We start from the raw sequence: 18,182 nt of genomic DNA on the forward strand, positions 1-18,182 counted from the left end.
ATGGTCAGGGATAATTAAAGTTGCAGATTAAATTAAGGCTTCTAATCAGCTGACCTTAAAATAAGACTATCTTGGATTATCTGGTAGGGCCCAATGCAATCACAGGAGTCAGATGTGGAAGAATGAGGCAGAATCAGTGTCAGAATTATGTGATGTGAAAAAGACTGACCAATAACTGATGGCTTTGAAGATGGAAGGGGCCATGAGCCAAAGAATGTGGGCAGCCTCTTGAAGCTGGAAAAGTCAACAAAATGGATTCTCTCCTACAGCCTCCTGAAAAGAATTCAGCCTTCTGACACCTTGATTTTAGCCCAATGAGACCCACTTTAGACTCTTGACCTCCAGAACTGTAAAATAATAAATTTGTATTGTTTTAAGCCACTTTGTTAGAGCAGCCATGGGAAATTAATGCAAGTGGCCACATAATATATTGTCCAAACTGGGACAGTTTTGAATGAAAGAAGTGCTATTAATACTTCACAGAGACAACAGTCATAAATCAGAACTCTCCTCCAAAATGGATATAGAGCCTTCCTATCCTTATGTCATGTGATTGGAAATGTCAGGAGAGGTGTTTTTTGTTTAGGAGAGAGGTGGGGGATAGAGAATTAAATTCGACAAGTGCCCTCATGTAGATGGTATTTAAAGTTATAGAACTGGATGGATCACAAAGGAGTGAATATAGAGAGAGAAGAGAAAATGGCCAAAGATGGAGCCTACTTTTAAAGGTTTAGAAGAAGGAGAGGATCCAGTAAAGAAGACTAAGAAGGCATATGCAGTGAGGTAGAAGGAAGGCCAGGAAAAAGAAAAAACAAACTCAAATGAATAAAGTGTTTCAAGGAGGCAGGATTGATCAATTGCATCAAATGGTGGATGGGAAGATGAGAAAAAAGAGGAGCGAAAAGTGATCACTGAATTTGCCACATGGAGATCATCAGTGACTTTAAAAAGTGATGTTAGTAAGGTCATAAGGCAAAATCCTGGCAAGAATGGGTCAAAGACATAATGGAGACAGACAGCATAGCTACTCTTTTCAAGTTTGCTATAAAAGAGAACAGAGAAACTGGGGCGGGCAGTCACTATAGGATATAGGCTAGGGAGGGTTTCTAAAAGATGGAAAATAGGGCAGCCTGGGTGGCTCAGTGGTTTAGCATCACCTTCAGCCCAGGGTGTGATCCTGGAGACCCAGGGTCAAGTCCCACATTGGGCTCCCTGCATGGAGCCCGCTTCTCCCTCTGCCTGTGTCTTTGCCTCTCTCTCTCTCTGTGTCTCTCATGAATAAATAAATAAAACCTTTTTGAAAAAAGATGGAAAATATTAGAGCACATTTGTATGCAAAGAAAAGATTTAGTAGAGAAAATATTCAATGCAGAGGGAAGGTAACTGCTGGAGAAAAGTCCTTAAACAGATGGGGGGAAATGGCCCCTAGAGTATAAGTGGAGGATTGGGTCTTTAGTAGTCATATGGACAAATCTTCCCCCGAGGAGGAAAAAAGGATGTAAAAAAATTATATTAGTATTTTTTTAACTATTGGAAGGATAAGGAGATTTTATTATTACTATTATTTTCAACTTCTCAGTGAAAGAGGAAGTGAGGTCATCAGCTGGGAGCAATAAGGGTAGGAGTAGAGAAAGAGTGTGGCATATTTAAGAAAATTTGAGAAACGGGAAAAATAATGTCTGAGAGAGTAGGAGAATTTGATTCTCATTGAATTATCTATCAATGACATAAGACTGACAACAACAACCCCCCCCAAAACAAACAAACAAAAAACACCCATAGAAAATAAACTATAAAATTTATGAAACATAAGGGATATAAATTCTCATTTGTTTTGGGCAGTGTAAAGAACAGATATGTTAAGGAGGAGGAAGTAAAAGCAAAGACAAACTATCAGCATTTAAGAATAGCTGAGAATGTCACTTCAGTTTTTCTATTTCTGCCTCGCTGGCACTGCCAGCCTGTGCAAATGTGTTTGTTCAAGTTGACATTTGCACACACAATCCTTACTCTCCTCCAGAGAGGTTCACTAGTTGATTTTGGGTTGTGATTTCTTTCAGTTAACACCAATGGTTTGGATATGATAGCAAATATTTTCTTTTCCCTGAGAAGTGATCTCGTACTCTCTCTCTCTCCTCTCTTTATTTTTCTCCTGTTATTTATACCTTATACCCTCTCTCCTTTCCCTATAAGATACCCCTAAACTTCGTTTCTCCTTTGCCAAAGGGTTTGGACACTTTGCACTATCCAGGGGCCCTATTTCAGGACCACGGACAGCAGTCCCACACCCACGTTCTGCCTTCTCTCGGGGCGCCCCAACAGGAATATTTTGGTTATATTCAATCTGTATTACGCTGTGCTAAGTACTGTAGTAGTTATTTGAATAACAATACGTCCTTGTCTTCAAAGAGATTTGAAGTACAGAGGGGAAACAGGATACAAACACAAGTAAAATATAGAGAACTATGATGTGTAGCTGTAGGACATTATGAGAGTACTCAGAAAGGAAAGCCCCTAGTTTAGGCTCTGGATACAGGATGGTATAAGAGAAAGCTTCCTGGGATATGAGACATTTAAGTTGAAATCTTAAGGCATTAGTTGGCCAGGGGAGATGAGTAAAGAGTGCTTTTGGCAGAGTCAACAGTGCATGCAAAAGCCTCCAGGCAAGAAGGCTCACCTAGAGAAATGCAATTAGTACTATGCAGTTAGAATGTTGGAACAATGAGGTGCCAGGAAAGAAGAAAGAAAGGCTCCATGCTGCGTGATAGATATAGGCATGTGTACAGTGCTAGAGGAAAACAGCTGAGGAAGTAATTAATTCTCATGGGGCAAGGATGAGGGGACAAGAAAGTAGATTGAGGCAATGACATTTAAATTTGTCCTCAGTAATACATGGGAGTTTTCTAGATCTCCCCATGGGGATAAGGGAAGGGAAGAAGAATAGAAAACATTTTGGTGAGAGCTGTGCTATCCAGATGGTAGCCACATGTGCCTATTGAAATTTAAATTATGTTTTAAAATATTTTAATTGAAATTCAGTTTAATTAACATATACTGTATTATTAGTTTCAGAGGTAAAACTTAATGATTTATCAGTTGTATACAACACCCAGTGCTCATTATTTCAAGTGCTCTTCTTAATGCCTATCACCCAGTTATCTCATCCCCTCACCCACCTCCCCTCCAGCAAGCTTCAATTTGTCCCTATAGTTAAGAGTCTTTTATGCTTTGTCTCCCTCTCTGTTTTAATATTATTTTATTTTTCCTGGGTGGCTTGTCAGTTAAGCGTGTGACTTTGGCTCAGGTCATGACCTCAGGGTCCTGGGATAGAGCCCTGGGCTGGGCTCTCTAGCAGGGAGTCTAGTCTGTTCTTCTCCCTCTCCCTCTGTCCCTTTCCCTTTCATGTGCTTTCTCTCTCTCTTTCTCTCAAATAAATAAAATCTAAAACAAAACAAAATTTATTATTTAAAATTAAGTAATATTAGAAATTGAGTTCCTCAGCCACACTGGTCACATTTCAAGTGGTCAGCACTCACACATAGCTAGTGGCTACATATTAGACAAGTAGATGTAAAACATTTTCATCACTTCACAAAGTTCTATTGGACAGTGCTGGGTTGGAGGGAATAGCATATGCAAAGTCTCAGAAGCTTGCATGTGTGTGGTGTGTTCAGAAAATAATAATCAGTAATGGGGGCTGTAGCAGAAGGTAGGATGGAGGTGGCTGGAGATGACACTTGAGAGATTAGCTGGAGCTGGGTGCCAAAAAGCATTTTAAGTCATTCTAAAGGAGGGTGGATTTGACTTATCCATTATTGGCACTGGAAAGCTGAAGGGGACAAGAAAAGATCTAGATTTATAAAGTTAATTCAAGTAGCACTTACAAGGTATGAAAGGAATAGTGAGCAAACAGAAGGCAGAAAGAATAAGCCAATTGGTTTTTGCCAAATAAATTTTAATAAAACAGCACTTTTTATCATGTCACCTTATGTTCATTAGTTTTCATTGCTCCAAATTAAATTCAATTTTCTCTGCCTGGTTTTGAAGGTCTTTACCTTGTTGCTCACTACTATCCAACACATCAGCTTTACTCCAATGATGACAATAGTTTCACTCTCCCCATCATGTGAAAATTAACTCCTATCTGTGTTCTTTACAGTCCATGAGTGGATTGAAAACTCCTTGAAAGTAGAATCATGTCTTATAGTAGGTAAGCCCTTTTGAGTGGCTTACACAGCTCATAGGATAGATAGAAGTCATAGTTGGGACGGCCCTTCCAGAGTTCTCACGAGTCACAGATAGGAGTTTGTGTAAGTATACTGGTAAAAATGTTAATTTATTGGCTGGTTATGAAGGTACTGACTAGCAAGATTGCAATTCTCCCACTGGTCCCTGCCTCACTTGGTCCATCAGCCAAGGTCCTAGAAGGAAACAGAACTTTACTGAAATGTATAACCAGAAAATTAACAAAAGGACTATTTATAGAGGTGTAGGCACAATTAAGGTTGCTAAGCATCCGAGAGATTAGCAGTATTAAGAGGCTACTAGTACTTCTGGTCTAGATGGAATATAGGAAAATATAGCATTGCTAGAGCCCCGTGAAAAACAGAGATAGAGAAGAGAGGCCCCCTGGCAAGAACTGTAGTGTAAAAAGGAGCAAACTGCTGTATCAAGGCACTTAAGCATGGAGTAAGCAAGGAAGAAAAATATCCTTCTTTCTCAACTCTTGCCCTCCATTCTCTTGCTAGTGCCTCCCATTGACTAGATGTAATCAAAAGACAGAAGGCAAGGGAGACCAGAATGTAGCTCACAAGATCTGGATAGAAATGGACATAAAACAATCACCACAATTAGGATTACGACGGGCGGATCAACAGTCAGGATAACAATAGCTTAATAATTTAGAAGTTTGTCTCCAAAGTACAAGATGGCTACTGGAGCTCCAAATATGCTGGCATTCCAACATGAAGATGAAAAAAAAAAAAGCAAAAAGCAAGGGCACACTTTCTTACTTTATTATTTTTTTAAGATTTTATTGATTTGTTCATGAGACACACACAGTGAGAGAGAGAGAGAGAGGCAGAGACACAGGTAGAGGGAGAAGCAGGCTTCACGCAGGGAGCCCAACATGGGACTCAATCCCAGGTCTCCAGGATCATACCCTGGGCTGAAGGTGGCGCTAAACCACTGAGCCACCCGAGCTGTCCCACTTTCTTACTTTAAAGGCACTTATTTGAAGTCACACATTACATGTCCATTTATATCTAATTTCCAAAATTTAGTCACACGAGCACACCTTCCTCCAAGGGGGGCTAGAAATGTGTTATCTATGTCAAGAAGTGATGTGTGCAGCTAAAAATCAAGGGTCCTGTTACTAAGTAAAAGGAGGATATTGGATACTGGAGGACAATCAACTCTTTGTTACAATCTCAGGAGGAAAAAGTCCATGATCTATTAGAGATAGTTCAAGACTGAGCCCAAGCCTTGTCAATTTTTAATAACCAAGAAAGTAAACACATCAATGACAATGACAATGTGTGTCATGACACATCACACGTGCTCTCACTACATGATAGTTACTTACACACCAACTTCCAAGGGAAGATCAGTTTTGCTGTGCAGGATAATGCACATCTGATGGGGAAAATGCCAGTTAGAGTCAATTGCCAAAGGAGATTTAAAAACACATTCCTGGAAAATATGCTGTGAAGATACTATGAAGCCAGCTGGTTCGATACAGAAGCAACAGATCGTGTTTTCAGAGTTGAAGGACAAATCTGCATTTAACAAGATACTCTAAAATATGATTCACTGATTCTTATGGAAAAAAGCCCCAGTGGCTGCCACCATTACAGTATGCATTCAATTGGCTAGGCTCCAGAGCCCTTCCTTGGGGCACTAGTCTCTTTCTTGGGCACCCAAGCATGTTCCCAGCCTGTACAGCCTGCTTCAGCAGTCACAAGGGGCTGTCCCAGATTGCCTGTGAGCTGCCTTCACTCTCTTCAGCCTGGGACAGTCCCTGGCACCGTATCACCATATCATTGCTCCCAAGCCATGCAGGCAGAGGACAACTCTCTACTTCTCCCTTCTAGCAGCCCTTGGAAGGCCTTGGTCAGTCTATCCAAAGATGGAGGAAAAGAAATCTTGGCCTTTCAATCATTCATCCAACTAACTCTTTGGAAGCAGAAACTCGCACCCCTATAGGCATATGGGGGGCACAGCAAAGCGGCTCAAAGACTTAGAAGTCTAGTCAATGTGGACAGGAGCTCTATACATGAAGATAAATCATTCATGATGTCATAAAACTGCAGTGTCTCATGAATATCAGAGGCCGTCAGTCCCAGAGGTCCATGGACAGGCAGAGATTCTGTGAGTTGAATGCTCAAGGAGGATCTATAGACAAAGTGGCCATTGGACAATGTGGTGTTGCATTATGGGTAAGGAGGTGGCTTACAGGGAAGTGACTGGGAAGGTGACAGAAATACAGAAGAAAGAATGAGCATGCATGCTCAGAGACAGCAAGGAGGCCAGGCTAGCTGGGGAAATGCTTATGTAGCCAAGTGCTGAGAAAGGAAGAAAGGCAGGCTTTGGAGGGTCTTGCTGTCAGGCGAAGGAGAGTGGCATTCTAAGAGGAGCCAAGTTTCTAAGCAGAGGAACCACAGAAAGAAAAGAATGTTTGGGAAATGTTATCTGGCAATAGTGTGGAGACTACATTAATTGTATAGTGAGGAAGTCAGCCTATATACATAATTTTCTGAGTCAGACCAACAGTAATCCAGTTGAGTATTCTGTTCATGACTTCCAAAAATAGCTCCCATAAAGCAAATGGCATCCCTTTGTTCAGCACATGTGTTCAGAGTATTGCTTTTTGACAAGCATTAGGGTTTCAGGTGAACTCTGTGACCAACACAGGCATGGTTCCTGCCCTCTGATGGGAAGGCATCCTTTATCCGAGGCTGAGGACTTGCCCCGAGTGAAGTGCATGAAGCTGAACTGGGGGACGCGGGAAGGAGATGCATCCTGGGGAAGGGTTTTACCATCATAAATCAAGCCCAAAATGGAGCACAACCAAACTATATTCAGACTCTGGGCAGGAAGTGAGATTCTGTGTTTGACGGATCAAGATGGGACAGGACTTCAGAGATCCAGGGTGGAGGTGACTGAGTACTCATGCAGAGTGGGATCACTTCCAAGGAGGTCTGTCCAAAGGAGATGAGGTAGAGGGGACAGCAGTACCGGCTTCTAGAAATGGGACTGGCTCGAGGAAAGTGGGAATTCAAGCTCCAGCCTAGAAGGACGGATGCTGTCAGCATCCTTCACGTCCCACCTCCAGGCAGTGATCTGTAGATTCATCTAAACCCTTCTGGAGCTTAAATACATCCTTAGCCCACACAAATTTGCACTCTAACCCATTCCACACATGCTACCCCCACACTACGTCACGCGCTTCTGCTCATTCTCCCTTCTCTCTGTGAACGAGTGTGCTCTCTGCTCTCTGGAGCCTCATGCCTGGCCTCAGCAGGATGGCTCCACAGGCCCACAAGGGTTTTGGTTTGTGTTTGGAACAGGGACACTGCCACTGTCTCAAGCAAAGGCTAGACTGATGTTTAAGCTTGAGATGGCAAACAGGAACAAGGAACAAAGAAGGAGTAAATCCTTTCACTGGCAGGTTTGGGATCCAGCCCATTTCTGTAATTAAAGAAACCTATTGATTTATGATTAGTGAAACAACCAGTTGTTCAGTTTTTAAAATCTGGTTATTTGATTAAATAGACAACCAGTCAACATTTTAAGTTTTGGTATCTGTGAAGGCGTAGCCTGAACACCAGATGGGCAGCACGGCCGCCCCAAAGGGCTCTGCCATAGCATCAGATGTCTTATGAAAACCCCTTCAGACTCGGCAGCTTCCAGTAAAATCAGCAGGAGCAGGGAGGGGAGGCTGAGCTCACCCCCACCTTGCAGTGGCCTTCACACCACCTTTGGACAGGAGCTGTCTGGTTGCTAGTCCATACAAATCCTGTGTGCTCCAAGGTGACTCCGAGTGTAATTGGCACCTGATATCCTTGTGAAGATCCAGATGTCTCTCTGTAGAGAAGTGAACCCACAGATACACCCCAAGAGATCACGTTCTGCTCATCATAAGCAGAAAGCTTTGGGCTCTCCATTCAGATCGACCCAAGGTGGGAAAGAACAGTCAAGTATCATCAAAACACGGAAAGTCCTTTTAAATATAGCAAAGTGGGCAGGTGGCCTTTGGTGGCCGCCTGACAACTAAGCTGCGGTTTACCTGTTCATGCCTCTCCAGGACAGGCAACGCACCAGGCCCCAGGAGTATGCAGGGACTTGGCACTTCACCCTAGATCTGCTGCCTCCAGAAGATCTCCTGGATCCACTGCTTCTCCCCTTGGGCTCCCCGAGGGCCCCTAGTGATGGCCTTGGAGCCCCGAGGCCCCCTAGTGATGGCACAGAGCAGTGCTCCACCTCAGTTTGTAGAATGAATGAGAGGCAGTCTTATGGTCTAGGCGTTCCCTCAGTCCAGGAAATTAGGAGGCATAGATGCTGCAGACAAAGGACCATCTGCCTGGCAGGTTCTACAGTCACGAGGAACAGTTGACTTTGGGACAGCTACCCGTGCTGTGTAAACTGGTGCCCCAGAAGGGGTAGAAGTCTGAAAGATGAAGGAGGTAGGAAAGAGGACAATTCCAGAGGCAGCAGTGGACATGAGAGCCACTGCCATGCTGTAGGGCTGGATGCAGTAATGTGGCTCTGCTGGGAGGGAACACCCCAAGCCCAGGGAGGGGCACACATTGGAAGCCAGGCAACATGTGGGGTGATAGATAGTATCTTAGGTGCAATAACCCTTGGAACAGCAGAAGACGAGATGGTGGGAGGCAGTCAGATGTGTTCACAAGGGGCATTGTTACATGCAGTTGGTCCCAACATGTCCCTCAAATTATCAAGTGTCTGGTTGGGGGGTGGTGGTGGTTGGGGCTGCCATTATAAAAGGAATAAGGAGATGAGGGGCTATTTGGGGTGGCGGCTACTTCCTTGTGTGGCATCACCTGTCACCTGGCCCCAGGTGTAAATAAGCACAGAGGTGACATCTAAATCCCTGAGTTTGTGGGATGAAGGCTGTTAGACCCTCATGGACCCTGGAGGGATGGAGGCTCAGGGGAACTGACCACTCATTGGGTGGCTGATGATGTGCCCTAATGGAGACCTTGAAACTCCCTCTAGGGAGAACAGATACAATAGTCCACATTGGGATGCACTGTGTTTGAGGAGCTGTGGATTTCTGTGATTCCAGCAAAGTCCTGGGAGCCCTTGGCCTTCACACAGGCAGGGAGACAGATATCTGTAACCCTGCACTCCAAGAGAGTAGAATCACAAAAGAAATGAATCATAAATCTACTTTTAAGCAGTTTTAAAATCCTTTGCAGGTAGGTAGAAATTTGATCCAAATAAAAAGCATTTTTTAAAGCAGCTACCAACTGGAGCACTCCCAACTGTGAATGAGATAGAATTCCTGCTATATGCCTCCCCACGATGTTTATTGCAGCCTTATTTACAATAGCCAAGATCGGGCAGCAGCCCAAGAGTCCATCTATAGATGAGTGGATAAAGAATGGATCTAGATGAATGGATAAAGATAAAAAATAGGATAAAGAATGGAATATTACTCAGCCATAAAAAGAATGAGATCTTGCCATTTGCAACAACATGGATTAACCTAGAGAATATTATGCTAAGTGAAATAGTCAGAGAAAGATAATTACTATATGATTTCACTTATATGTGGAAAAAATAAAACAGTAAACAAAAATAAAAAATAAAACAAATGAGTAAAGAAACAAAAAGCAGAAACAGACTTAAAAATACAGAGAACATACTAATGGTTACCAGAGAAGTAAGAGGGTAGGGGGATGGGTACAATGGGAGGTACAGGGCTTGGGAGGTACAGGCTTCCAGTTATAGAGTGAATAAGTCACAGGAATAAAGGATACAGAGTGGGGAATAGAGTCAATGGCATTTTAATAGTGTGGTATGGTGACAAGTGATAGCTACACTTGGAGTGAGCCACAGCATAGCTTAGAGAGATGGCTAATCACTATGTTGTACACCTGAAATGAATGTAACATTGTGACATTGTGTGTCAACTGTGCTTCAAAAAAAGGATACAATTTCTACTAAGGAACGGAGACAGAAATCAAATGTATATTCATGCTGTTCTATGCTATTGGGGATGGGGGTGTGCAGAGCTCTCTGACAGTACACGGCAGGGCCACCCAACCCAGACTTTTGGGGATGCAGGGGTGGCTTTAGGTTTGGACCTTAAAAGTAGGACTAGCAGGAGTCAGCCAGGAAACATGGAAATAAATCTTTCCTAAGATAAGGAAGAGCATGTGTCAAAACCCAGAGGCAAGGGAAAAGCCTGGCTCATAAGGAGGTCAGTGATCTTTGATCATGGCTGGAATGAAGAGTGTGTGGAGGGCTGGATGTGAGTCAAGGCTGGAGAGAAAGTGGGGCCAGGTCCCAAATGCCACATGGAGCAATCCCAAGGCGGTGACATTGGAACATCAGAGTAGAGTAGGCCAGGCACTAAAGGGAGGTGAGGATGAGGAGGCTGTGTGTGGGGACACCTGCTCCAAGAAGTGGAGCTAAGAAGGGACAGGAGACAGAGAACCACAGCTGCAAGGAAATATGTTATTTTTCTTGTTTGCTTGGTTGGCTTTTATTGTTAGGATGCCAGAGGCTTGAACACTTCAATGTCAATGTCAAGGATCCCACATGGAAAAGGAGGTTAAGTGCTTCGGTGAGGCCTCTGGAGAGAAGCCTTCTCTCCCAAATGAGAAGGACAGTGGTGGAAGAGCAAGTAAGTATGCAGGCACCAGTTAAGGAGTTCTCCTCTGGTGGTTTATGGATTTGGTGGTTTTTTTTTTTTTTTTTTTTTTTTGGTCAGATAAAGATTGAAACCATCAGAAAATAGTGAGAAGGAGGTGATAGTGCAGAAGGGCTGACATCATGGTGGTGAGTGAGCCGGGAGCACATAATGGGCTTGGGGGCAAGGTCTCGGTCTAACTGGAGATCAGAGACCATGAGTTTATCCCCATGGGTGGCAATCCCCTAAAGCACAGCATTGCGGGTGTTTACTGACAGAGGAACTGATGGATACTCGGTGGATCGCCAGGGGGCCAGGCATGCAGTGGGTGAGGGGAGTTAGGAATGCTGGCAAGAGTGATTGCTAGGCCCAACCCTAGGCTGAGTAGGCAAGGACAGGCAGGGAGGAGGAATGGGCCAGTGTGACGAAATCAAAGGGTTGAAGCAGGAGATCTCAGTGGGGCTGAGGAGCCAGCACAGGGGCAGGGATTTCCTGAGGGCTTGAGGTGGAGGATTCAAGGTTTGTGAGTGACAGGTCTGAATTCGAGGTGTTGTGGTCCATTCCAGGAAATGGAACATCCAGAGTGGCCAAAGGGTTGGGGGCTAGCGGAGCATAAGTGGAGGGATGCAAGAAGCCCGGCGTTGGTGGGACTGGCCTGTGTGTTCTCGAGTCACAGGAGCTTGGGGAGGTCAGGGTGGAGGTGACAACAGTGAGGTGCACACCACATCTTCGGTGAATGAGGGCGTCTGCAGAGGACCCCAGTGACCATGATGCAGAGGGCAGGCTGGCCAGAGGCCCGGCATGGGAGGCACAGAGCACGATGAATATTAGCCCAGCACCCTGAGCTCACAGGTATCCTCTCCTCGGAGGGTGCTGGGGAGGCCTTGGCCAGGGTGTTGGAGAGGATGTGGAGGAACAGTGTGGACACTGAAAAGCTGAGGTTTTATTGAGAAAACACTAAGCTCCACCATTTAAGGGCCTTCCGTGCGCCAGGCCCTGGGCTAGGAGTTTTATATACAGCATCTCTGAACAACTCTGTGGGGAGAGTATTATTATCCCAATTCACAGTTTGGTGAGCTGAGAAACAGAAGAGCTAGGTGAAGAGGTGAGGATAATGTTTGTGAACACGCTTTGTAAATTCATAAAGCAGTGCATTAACGCCGGCTATTCTTGTCTCCCCCAACCAGCTTTCATGAAACAACCTCCAATATAGCACATGTTTGAATTGATTGCCCAGGAAACAATATGAAGAAAAAATAGAAAGTTCCTCATTGTTTTATTAAAATCTATTCCAGCTCCATTCTTTGTGTATAAAGATAAGTTGATGATTCAATGATCTGACCTAAATAAATATTTAATAGGCTTTCCGGGGTTCTGTCCAGACACTGCCATGCAGTGTAGAGGCCTATCCTCCCCACCCAACCCCCCACCATCCAGGCTTGGAGTGGCTGGTGCCAGTCATTGCTTATCAGACATCTGGTGACAAACAACAGGGAAATCTCTTCTTAAAAAACAAACAAACAAACAAACAAAAAAGTGGCAGATCACTTGGTCTTTAGAGGACAACCAGGTTTTTTGTGGGAGTAGGAGACCCTGCTCTGGCCCTGGAATTTTCACTATTTTTATATGTGCAGTATGATTTAGATGCAGCAGTACGGTGGGGGCGAGGAGGGCGGGTAACAATCTGAACAAGACAGAGACCCTGTTCATCCAGGTTAGACTATTTATCCAGAAGACAGAAAGAAGCAAGGAAAACACATTTACTAAGTAAATAACACAAAACATGGTACCGAGAGACCCTACATAGAAGGAGCATGGAGGGTTCAAATCCCCGAATATGGTTTCTTAAGAGCAGAGGTAACTTGAGGTGATGGCTGGGCAGACGTGTGAAGCCCAGGCTTGGCCCATCTGCCTTCATTTTAGACAAGATGGTGAGAGAAGGCTCCCTGGTATGTCTGGCTCACCCTGGGCCAGTTGTTCAGGAGCAACTATGACAACCCTCCTCAACAGTGAAAAGTCCCCAAAGGATCATATTGCAGAGTGTTGAACTGGCTTTCAGGATCCTAAGGGCAGTGGTCAGTCCCTCTCATGGTCAGGAATGCTTTACCTGGCTCAAGATGGGACTCAGGCTTAGACATAGGCAGGTAGATTTTTCTGGGGGGGGGGTCCTCCAAAATTCCTCTTTTACTCCATGATTTGGGAACTATGTTAAGGAAAGGTCATCAGTAATGACCAAAAGTTTACTCCTATGTAGAAATGTCCTAAAGATCTCATGGTTTAAATGAAGAGTTTTAAATTTGCTTTTGGCAAGTGGCTTTTTTTAGTAGCCTCTGAGAGCAGGATGTGCCTTGGGAGAAGACGTGGTGACAAATTTAGTTTTTACTGGCTTACAGATTGTATCAGTAAGTGCATTGGCCACCTTCATTCAATAGTCAGCAAGTTCTTATTTTTTTTTTTTAATAATTTTTTTTTATTGGTGTTCAATTTACTAACATACAGAATAACACCCAGTGCCCGTCACCCATTCACTCCCACCCCCCGCCCTCCTCCCCTTCCACCACCCCTAGTTCGTTTCCCAGAGTTAGCAGTCTTTACGTTCTGTCTCCCTTTCTGATACCTCCCACCCATTTCTTCTCCCTTCCCTTATTTTCCCTTTCACTATTATTTATATTCCCCAAATGAATGAGAACATATAATGTTTGTCCTTCTCCGACTGACTTACTTCACTCAGCATAATACCCTCCAGTTCCATCCACGTTGAAGCAAATGGTGGGTATTTGTCATTTCTAATAGCTGAGTAATATTCCATTGTATACATAAACCACATCTTCTTTATCCATTCATCTTTCGTTGGACACCGAGGCTCCTTCCACAGTTTGGCTATCGTGGCCATTGCTGCTAGAAACATCGGGGTGCAGGTGTCCCGGCGTTTCATTGCATTTGTATCTTTGGGGTAAATCCCCAACAGTGCAATTGCTGGGTCGTAGGGCAGGTATATTTTTAACTGTTTTTTTTTTTTTTTTTTTTTTTTTTTTTTTTTTTTTTTTATTTTTAACTGTTTGAGGAACCTCCACACAGTTTCCCAGAGTGGCTGCACCAGTTCACATTCCCACCAACAGTGTAAGAGGGTTCCCTTTTCTCCGCATCCTCTCCAACATTTGTTGTTTCCTGCCTTGTTAATTTTCCCCATTCTCACTGGTGTGAGGTGGTATCTCATTGTAGTTTTGATTTGTATTTCCCTGATGGCAAGTGATGCAGAGCATTTTCTCATATGCATGTTGGCCATGTCTATGTCTTCCTCTGTGAGATTTCTGTTCATGTCTTTTGCCCATTTCATGATTGGATTGTTTGTTTCTTTGGTGTTGAGTTTAATAAGTTCTTTATAGATCTTGGAAACTAGCCCTTTATCTGATATGTCATTTGCAAATATCTTCTCCCATTCTGTAGGTTGTCTTTGAGTTTTGTTGACTGTATCCTTTGCTGTGCAAAAGCTTCTTATCTTGATGAAGTCCCAATAGTTCATTTTTGCTTTTGTTTCTTTTGCCTTCGTGGATGTATCTTGCAAGAAGTTACTATGGCCGAGTTCAAAAAGGGTGTTGCCTGTGTTCTTCTCTAGGATTTTGATGGAATCTTGTCTCACATTTAGATCTTTCATCCATTTTGAGTTTATCTTTGTGTATGGTGAAAGAGAGTGGTCTAGTTTCATTCTTCTGCATGTGGCTGTCCAATTTTCCCAGCACCATTTATTGAAGAGACTGTCTTTCTTCCAATGGATAGTCTTTCCTCCTTTATCGAATATTAGTTGCCCATAAAGTTCAGGGTCCACTTCTGGATTCTCTATTCTGTTCCACTGATCTATGTGTCTGTTTTTGTGCCAGTACCACACTGTCTTGATGACCACAGCTTTGTAGTACAACCTGAAATCTGGCATTGTGATGCCCCCAGATATGGTTTTCTTTTTTAAAATTCCCCTGGCTATTCGGGGTCTTTTCTGATTCCACACAAATCTTAAAATAATTTGTTCTAACTCTCTGAAGAAAGTCCATGGTATTTTGATAGGGATTGCATTAAACGTGTATATTGCCCTGGGTAACATTGACATTTTCACAATATTAATTCTGCCAATCCATGAGCATGGAATATTTTTCCATCTCTTTGTGTCTTCCTCAATTTCTTTCAGAAGTGTTCTATAGTTTTGAGGGTATAGATCCTTTACATCTTTGGTGAGGTTTATTCCTAGGTATCTTATGCTTTTGGGTGCAATTGTAAATGGGATTGACTCCTTAATTTCTCTTTCTTCAGTCTCATTGTTAGTGTATAGAAATGCCACTGACTTCTGGGCATTGATTTTGTATCCTGCCACGCTACCGAATTGCTGTATGAGTTCTAGCAATCTTGGGGTGGAGACTTTTGGGTTTTCTATGTAGAGTATCATGTCATCGGCGAAGAGGGAGAGTTTGACTTCTTCTTTGCCAATTTGAATGCCTTTAATGTCTTTTTGTTGTCTGATTGCTGAGGCTAGGACTTCCAGTACTATGTTGAATAGCAGTGGTGAGAGTGGACATCCCTGTCTTGTTCCTGATCTTAGGGGAAACGCTCCCAGTGCTTCCCCATTGAGAATGATATTTGCTGTGGGCTTTTCATAGATGGCTTTTAAGATGTCGAGGAATGTTCCCTCTATCCCTACACTCTGAAGAGTTTTGATCAGGAATGGATGCTGTATTTTGTCAAATGCTTTCTCTGCATCCAATGAGAGGATCATATGGTTCTTGGTTTTTCTCTTGCTGATATGATGAATCACATTGATTGTTTTACGGGTGTTGAACCAGCCTTGTGTCCCAGGGATAAATCCTACTTGGTCATGGTGAATAATTTTCTTAATGTACTGTTGGATCCTATTGGCCAGTATCTTGTTGAGAATTTTTCAGCAAGTTCTTATTAAGTGTGTGTGAGGGGGCACCTGGATGGCTCAGTTCGTTAAGTATCTGCCTTGGGCTCAGGTCATGATCCCAAGGTCCTGGGATTGAGCCCTCTGTCAGGCTTGCTGCTCAGTCAGGAGCCTGCTTTTTCCTCTGCCTCTCTCCCTGTTCATGCTTTCTTTCTCTCTCAAATAAATAAATCTTTTTTAAAAAAAAGTGTGTGTGACATTTGAGGTATAATATACAGTGATGAACGGAGTCAGTGCCCTTGTGGAATTACATCCTAATGAGGAGAGACATATTAATAAATAAATGCATGAATGTAATCAAATGGCCAGATCAGAATGGCTTAAAGGACACGCGGGTTTATTTTCCCATCAAAATGAAAAGTCCATGGGCTGGCAGGTGCTGGTGTTGGTTTACTGGTTTAAGGATGTCAGGGCCAAGTCCTCGGCAGTTCTCTCCGCCTTTCCCTCATGATCACTGCGGGTTGCTTTAGCTTCAGTAATTGAGTTCTCTTTCTAGGAAGAAAGAAGGAAGCACTGCCCAGGACACACCTCCAACTGAGTCCACTTTCTTATGATAATATTTTGCAGAAACCCCGCCTGGCCATTCTGCTTACTCTCATTGGCCAGTCTTTGTCATGTGACCACCTTTCTCTGCACGGGAGACTGGGAAATGTGGTTCTTTAGCTAGGCACCTTCCACACACAATGCAGTGAGATGACATTGGATAGTGTATAAACAATGAATAGACTCTGCCTCTCAGACATACAAGATGATCAGTTGAAGTACATATTTGCAGAGGAAACTTTGTTCATTCTCCCTTTGGGTCTTTGGCTGCAAGGTAGTGATTAAAGTGTTTGATCAATATTGACTGATTTACCACTGTCTTCTAGGGAAAAAAGTGCTTCAAACATTTTATACCTGAAAAGGTATTTCTTGGATGAATCTATCAGCTCTTTAAGTCAATAAGAAAAACCACTGCTCAAAAGAAATGTAGATCTCAGTGGATACAACTACCTTTCCTCATCTCACTTAACCAATTTTGAAAATGGGAAAGGAAATATTTCCCTTTATGGCTAAATACATGCTGCCAGAAGAAGCTTAATTACAGAATGATAAAATTAGACCGTTAGAATTAGATAGTCAGATGGATTATAATTAGTCTGAGGCAATGGCTATAGAACGTCAAGCAGAAAGCCTGAGAATAGCACTTGGCCTAGAATAATGGAACCTCTAAAATCGTGAGATTGAATTTCAGTTTGTGGCCCCATCACCATTTCTCCTTTTCAGTGCCCTGTGTAATCATAACTGCTATCACAGAGTAATAAAATGACATTTTATGCTGCAGAGAATTGCAGGGTGAATGAGGACTTAGCCATAGTCAGCTGCTCTATCTCTACAAAGGGACATTCTAGACTGAAAATTCCTCCACACGTTGTTTATGGTGAGAGGAGGAAGAGAATGATACCAGGGAATGGAACACATTTTTCCTCAAAGGGTGACTCTTGGAATCCACTGCATCTAAATACATACCTCTACAGATGTCACAGAGCTCATGTGTCTGTCCCCTACCAGTTGTCTTTCACAGCTTCTTTTTGGGATAAGTTGCTTTGTTTCAGTCCCATGATCATATTGAAGATATGGGAGAAGATATGGGACCAGGGGTCCCAAAGAGTTTTTATCAGCCTGAGACATTGCTGTGGGTGCCCCAGGCCAGGGTCAATCAAAAATCTACTTGGCAGGGGCGCCTGGGTAGCTCAGACAGTTAAAGGTCCAATCCTTGATTTTGGCTCAAGTCATAATCTCAGGGTCATGAGATGGAGCCCTGTGTTGGGCTCCAAGCTCAGTGGGAAGTCTGCTTGAGATTCTCTCCCTCTCCCTCTGCCCCCCCCCCCCCCCCCCCCCCCCCCCGCTCACACATTCTTTCTCTCCCTCTCTCTCTCTAAAATAAATAAGATCTGAGCAGCCTGGGTGGCTCAGTGGTTTAGCGCCACCTTCGGCCCAGGGCCTGATCCTGGCGACCTGGGATCAAGTCCCACGTCGGGCTCCCTGCATGGAGCCTGCTTCTTCCTCTGTATATCTCTCATGAATAAATAAATAAAACCTTTAAAAAATAAAATAAATAAGATCTTTTTTTAAAAAAGAATCTCCTTGGGGAATGAGTTGTACATTTTGTGTGTGTGTGTGTGTGTGTTTGTTGGGGAGGAAGGCAGGAAATTTTGTTGTCTTTTGTGACATCTTTGAGAGCTAGATATTTGGGCTAGAACTGTAACAAATATCCACCACTAATTTATGAGGACCATCTAGTCCCAGAAATAAGGGGAGTTTAAAGCTGGGAGAGCCTCAAACAACTAGTCCAACCCCTTTATTCTACACACA

Source organism: Canis lupus, chromosome 25 (genome assembly GCF_011100685.1).
Source record: "Canis lupus familiaris isolate Mischka breed German Shepherd chromosome 25, alternate assembly UU_Cfam_GSD_1.0, whole genome shotgun sequence".
Taxonomy (NCBI): Eukaryota; Metazoa; Chordata; class Mammalia; order Carnivora; family Canidae; genus Canis; species Canis lupus.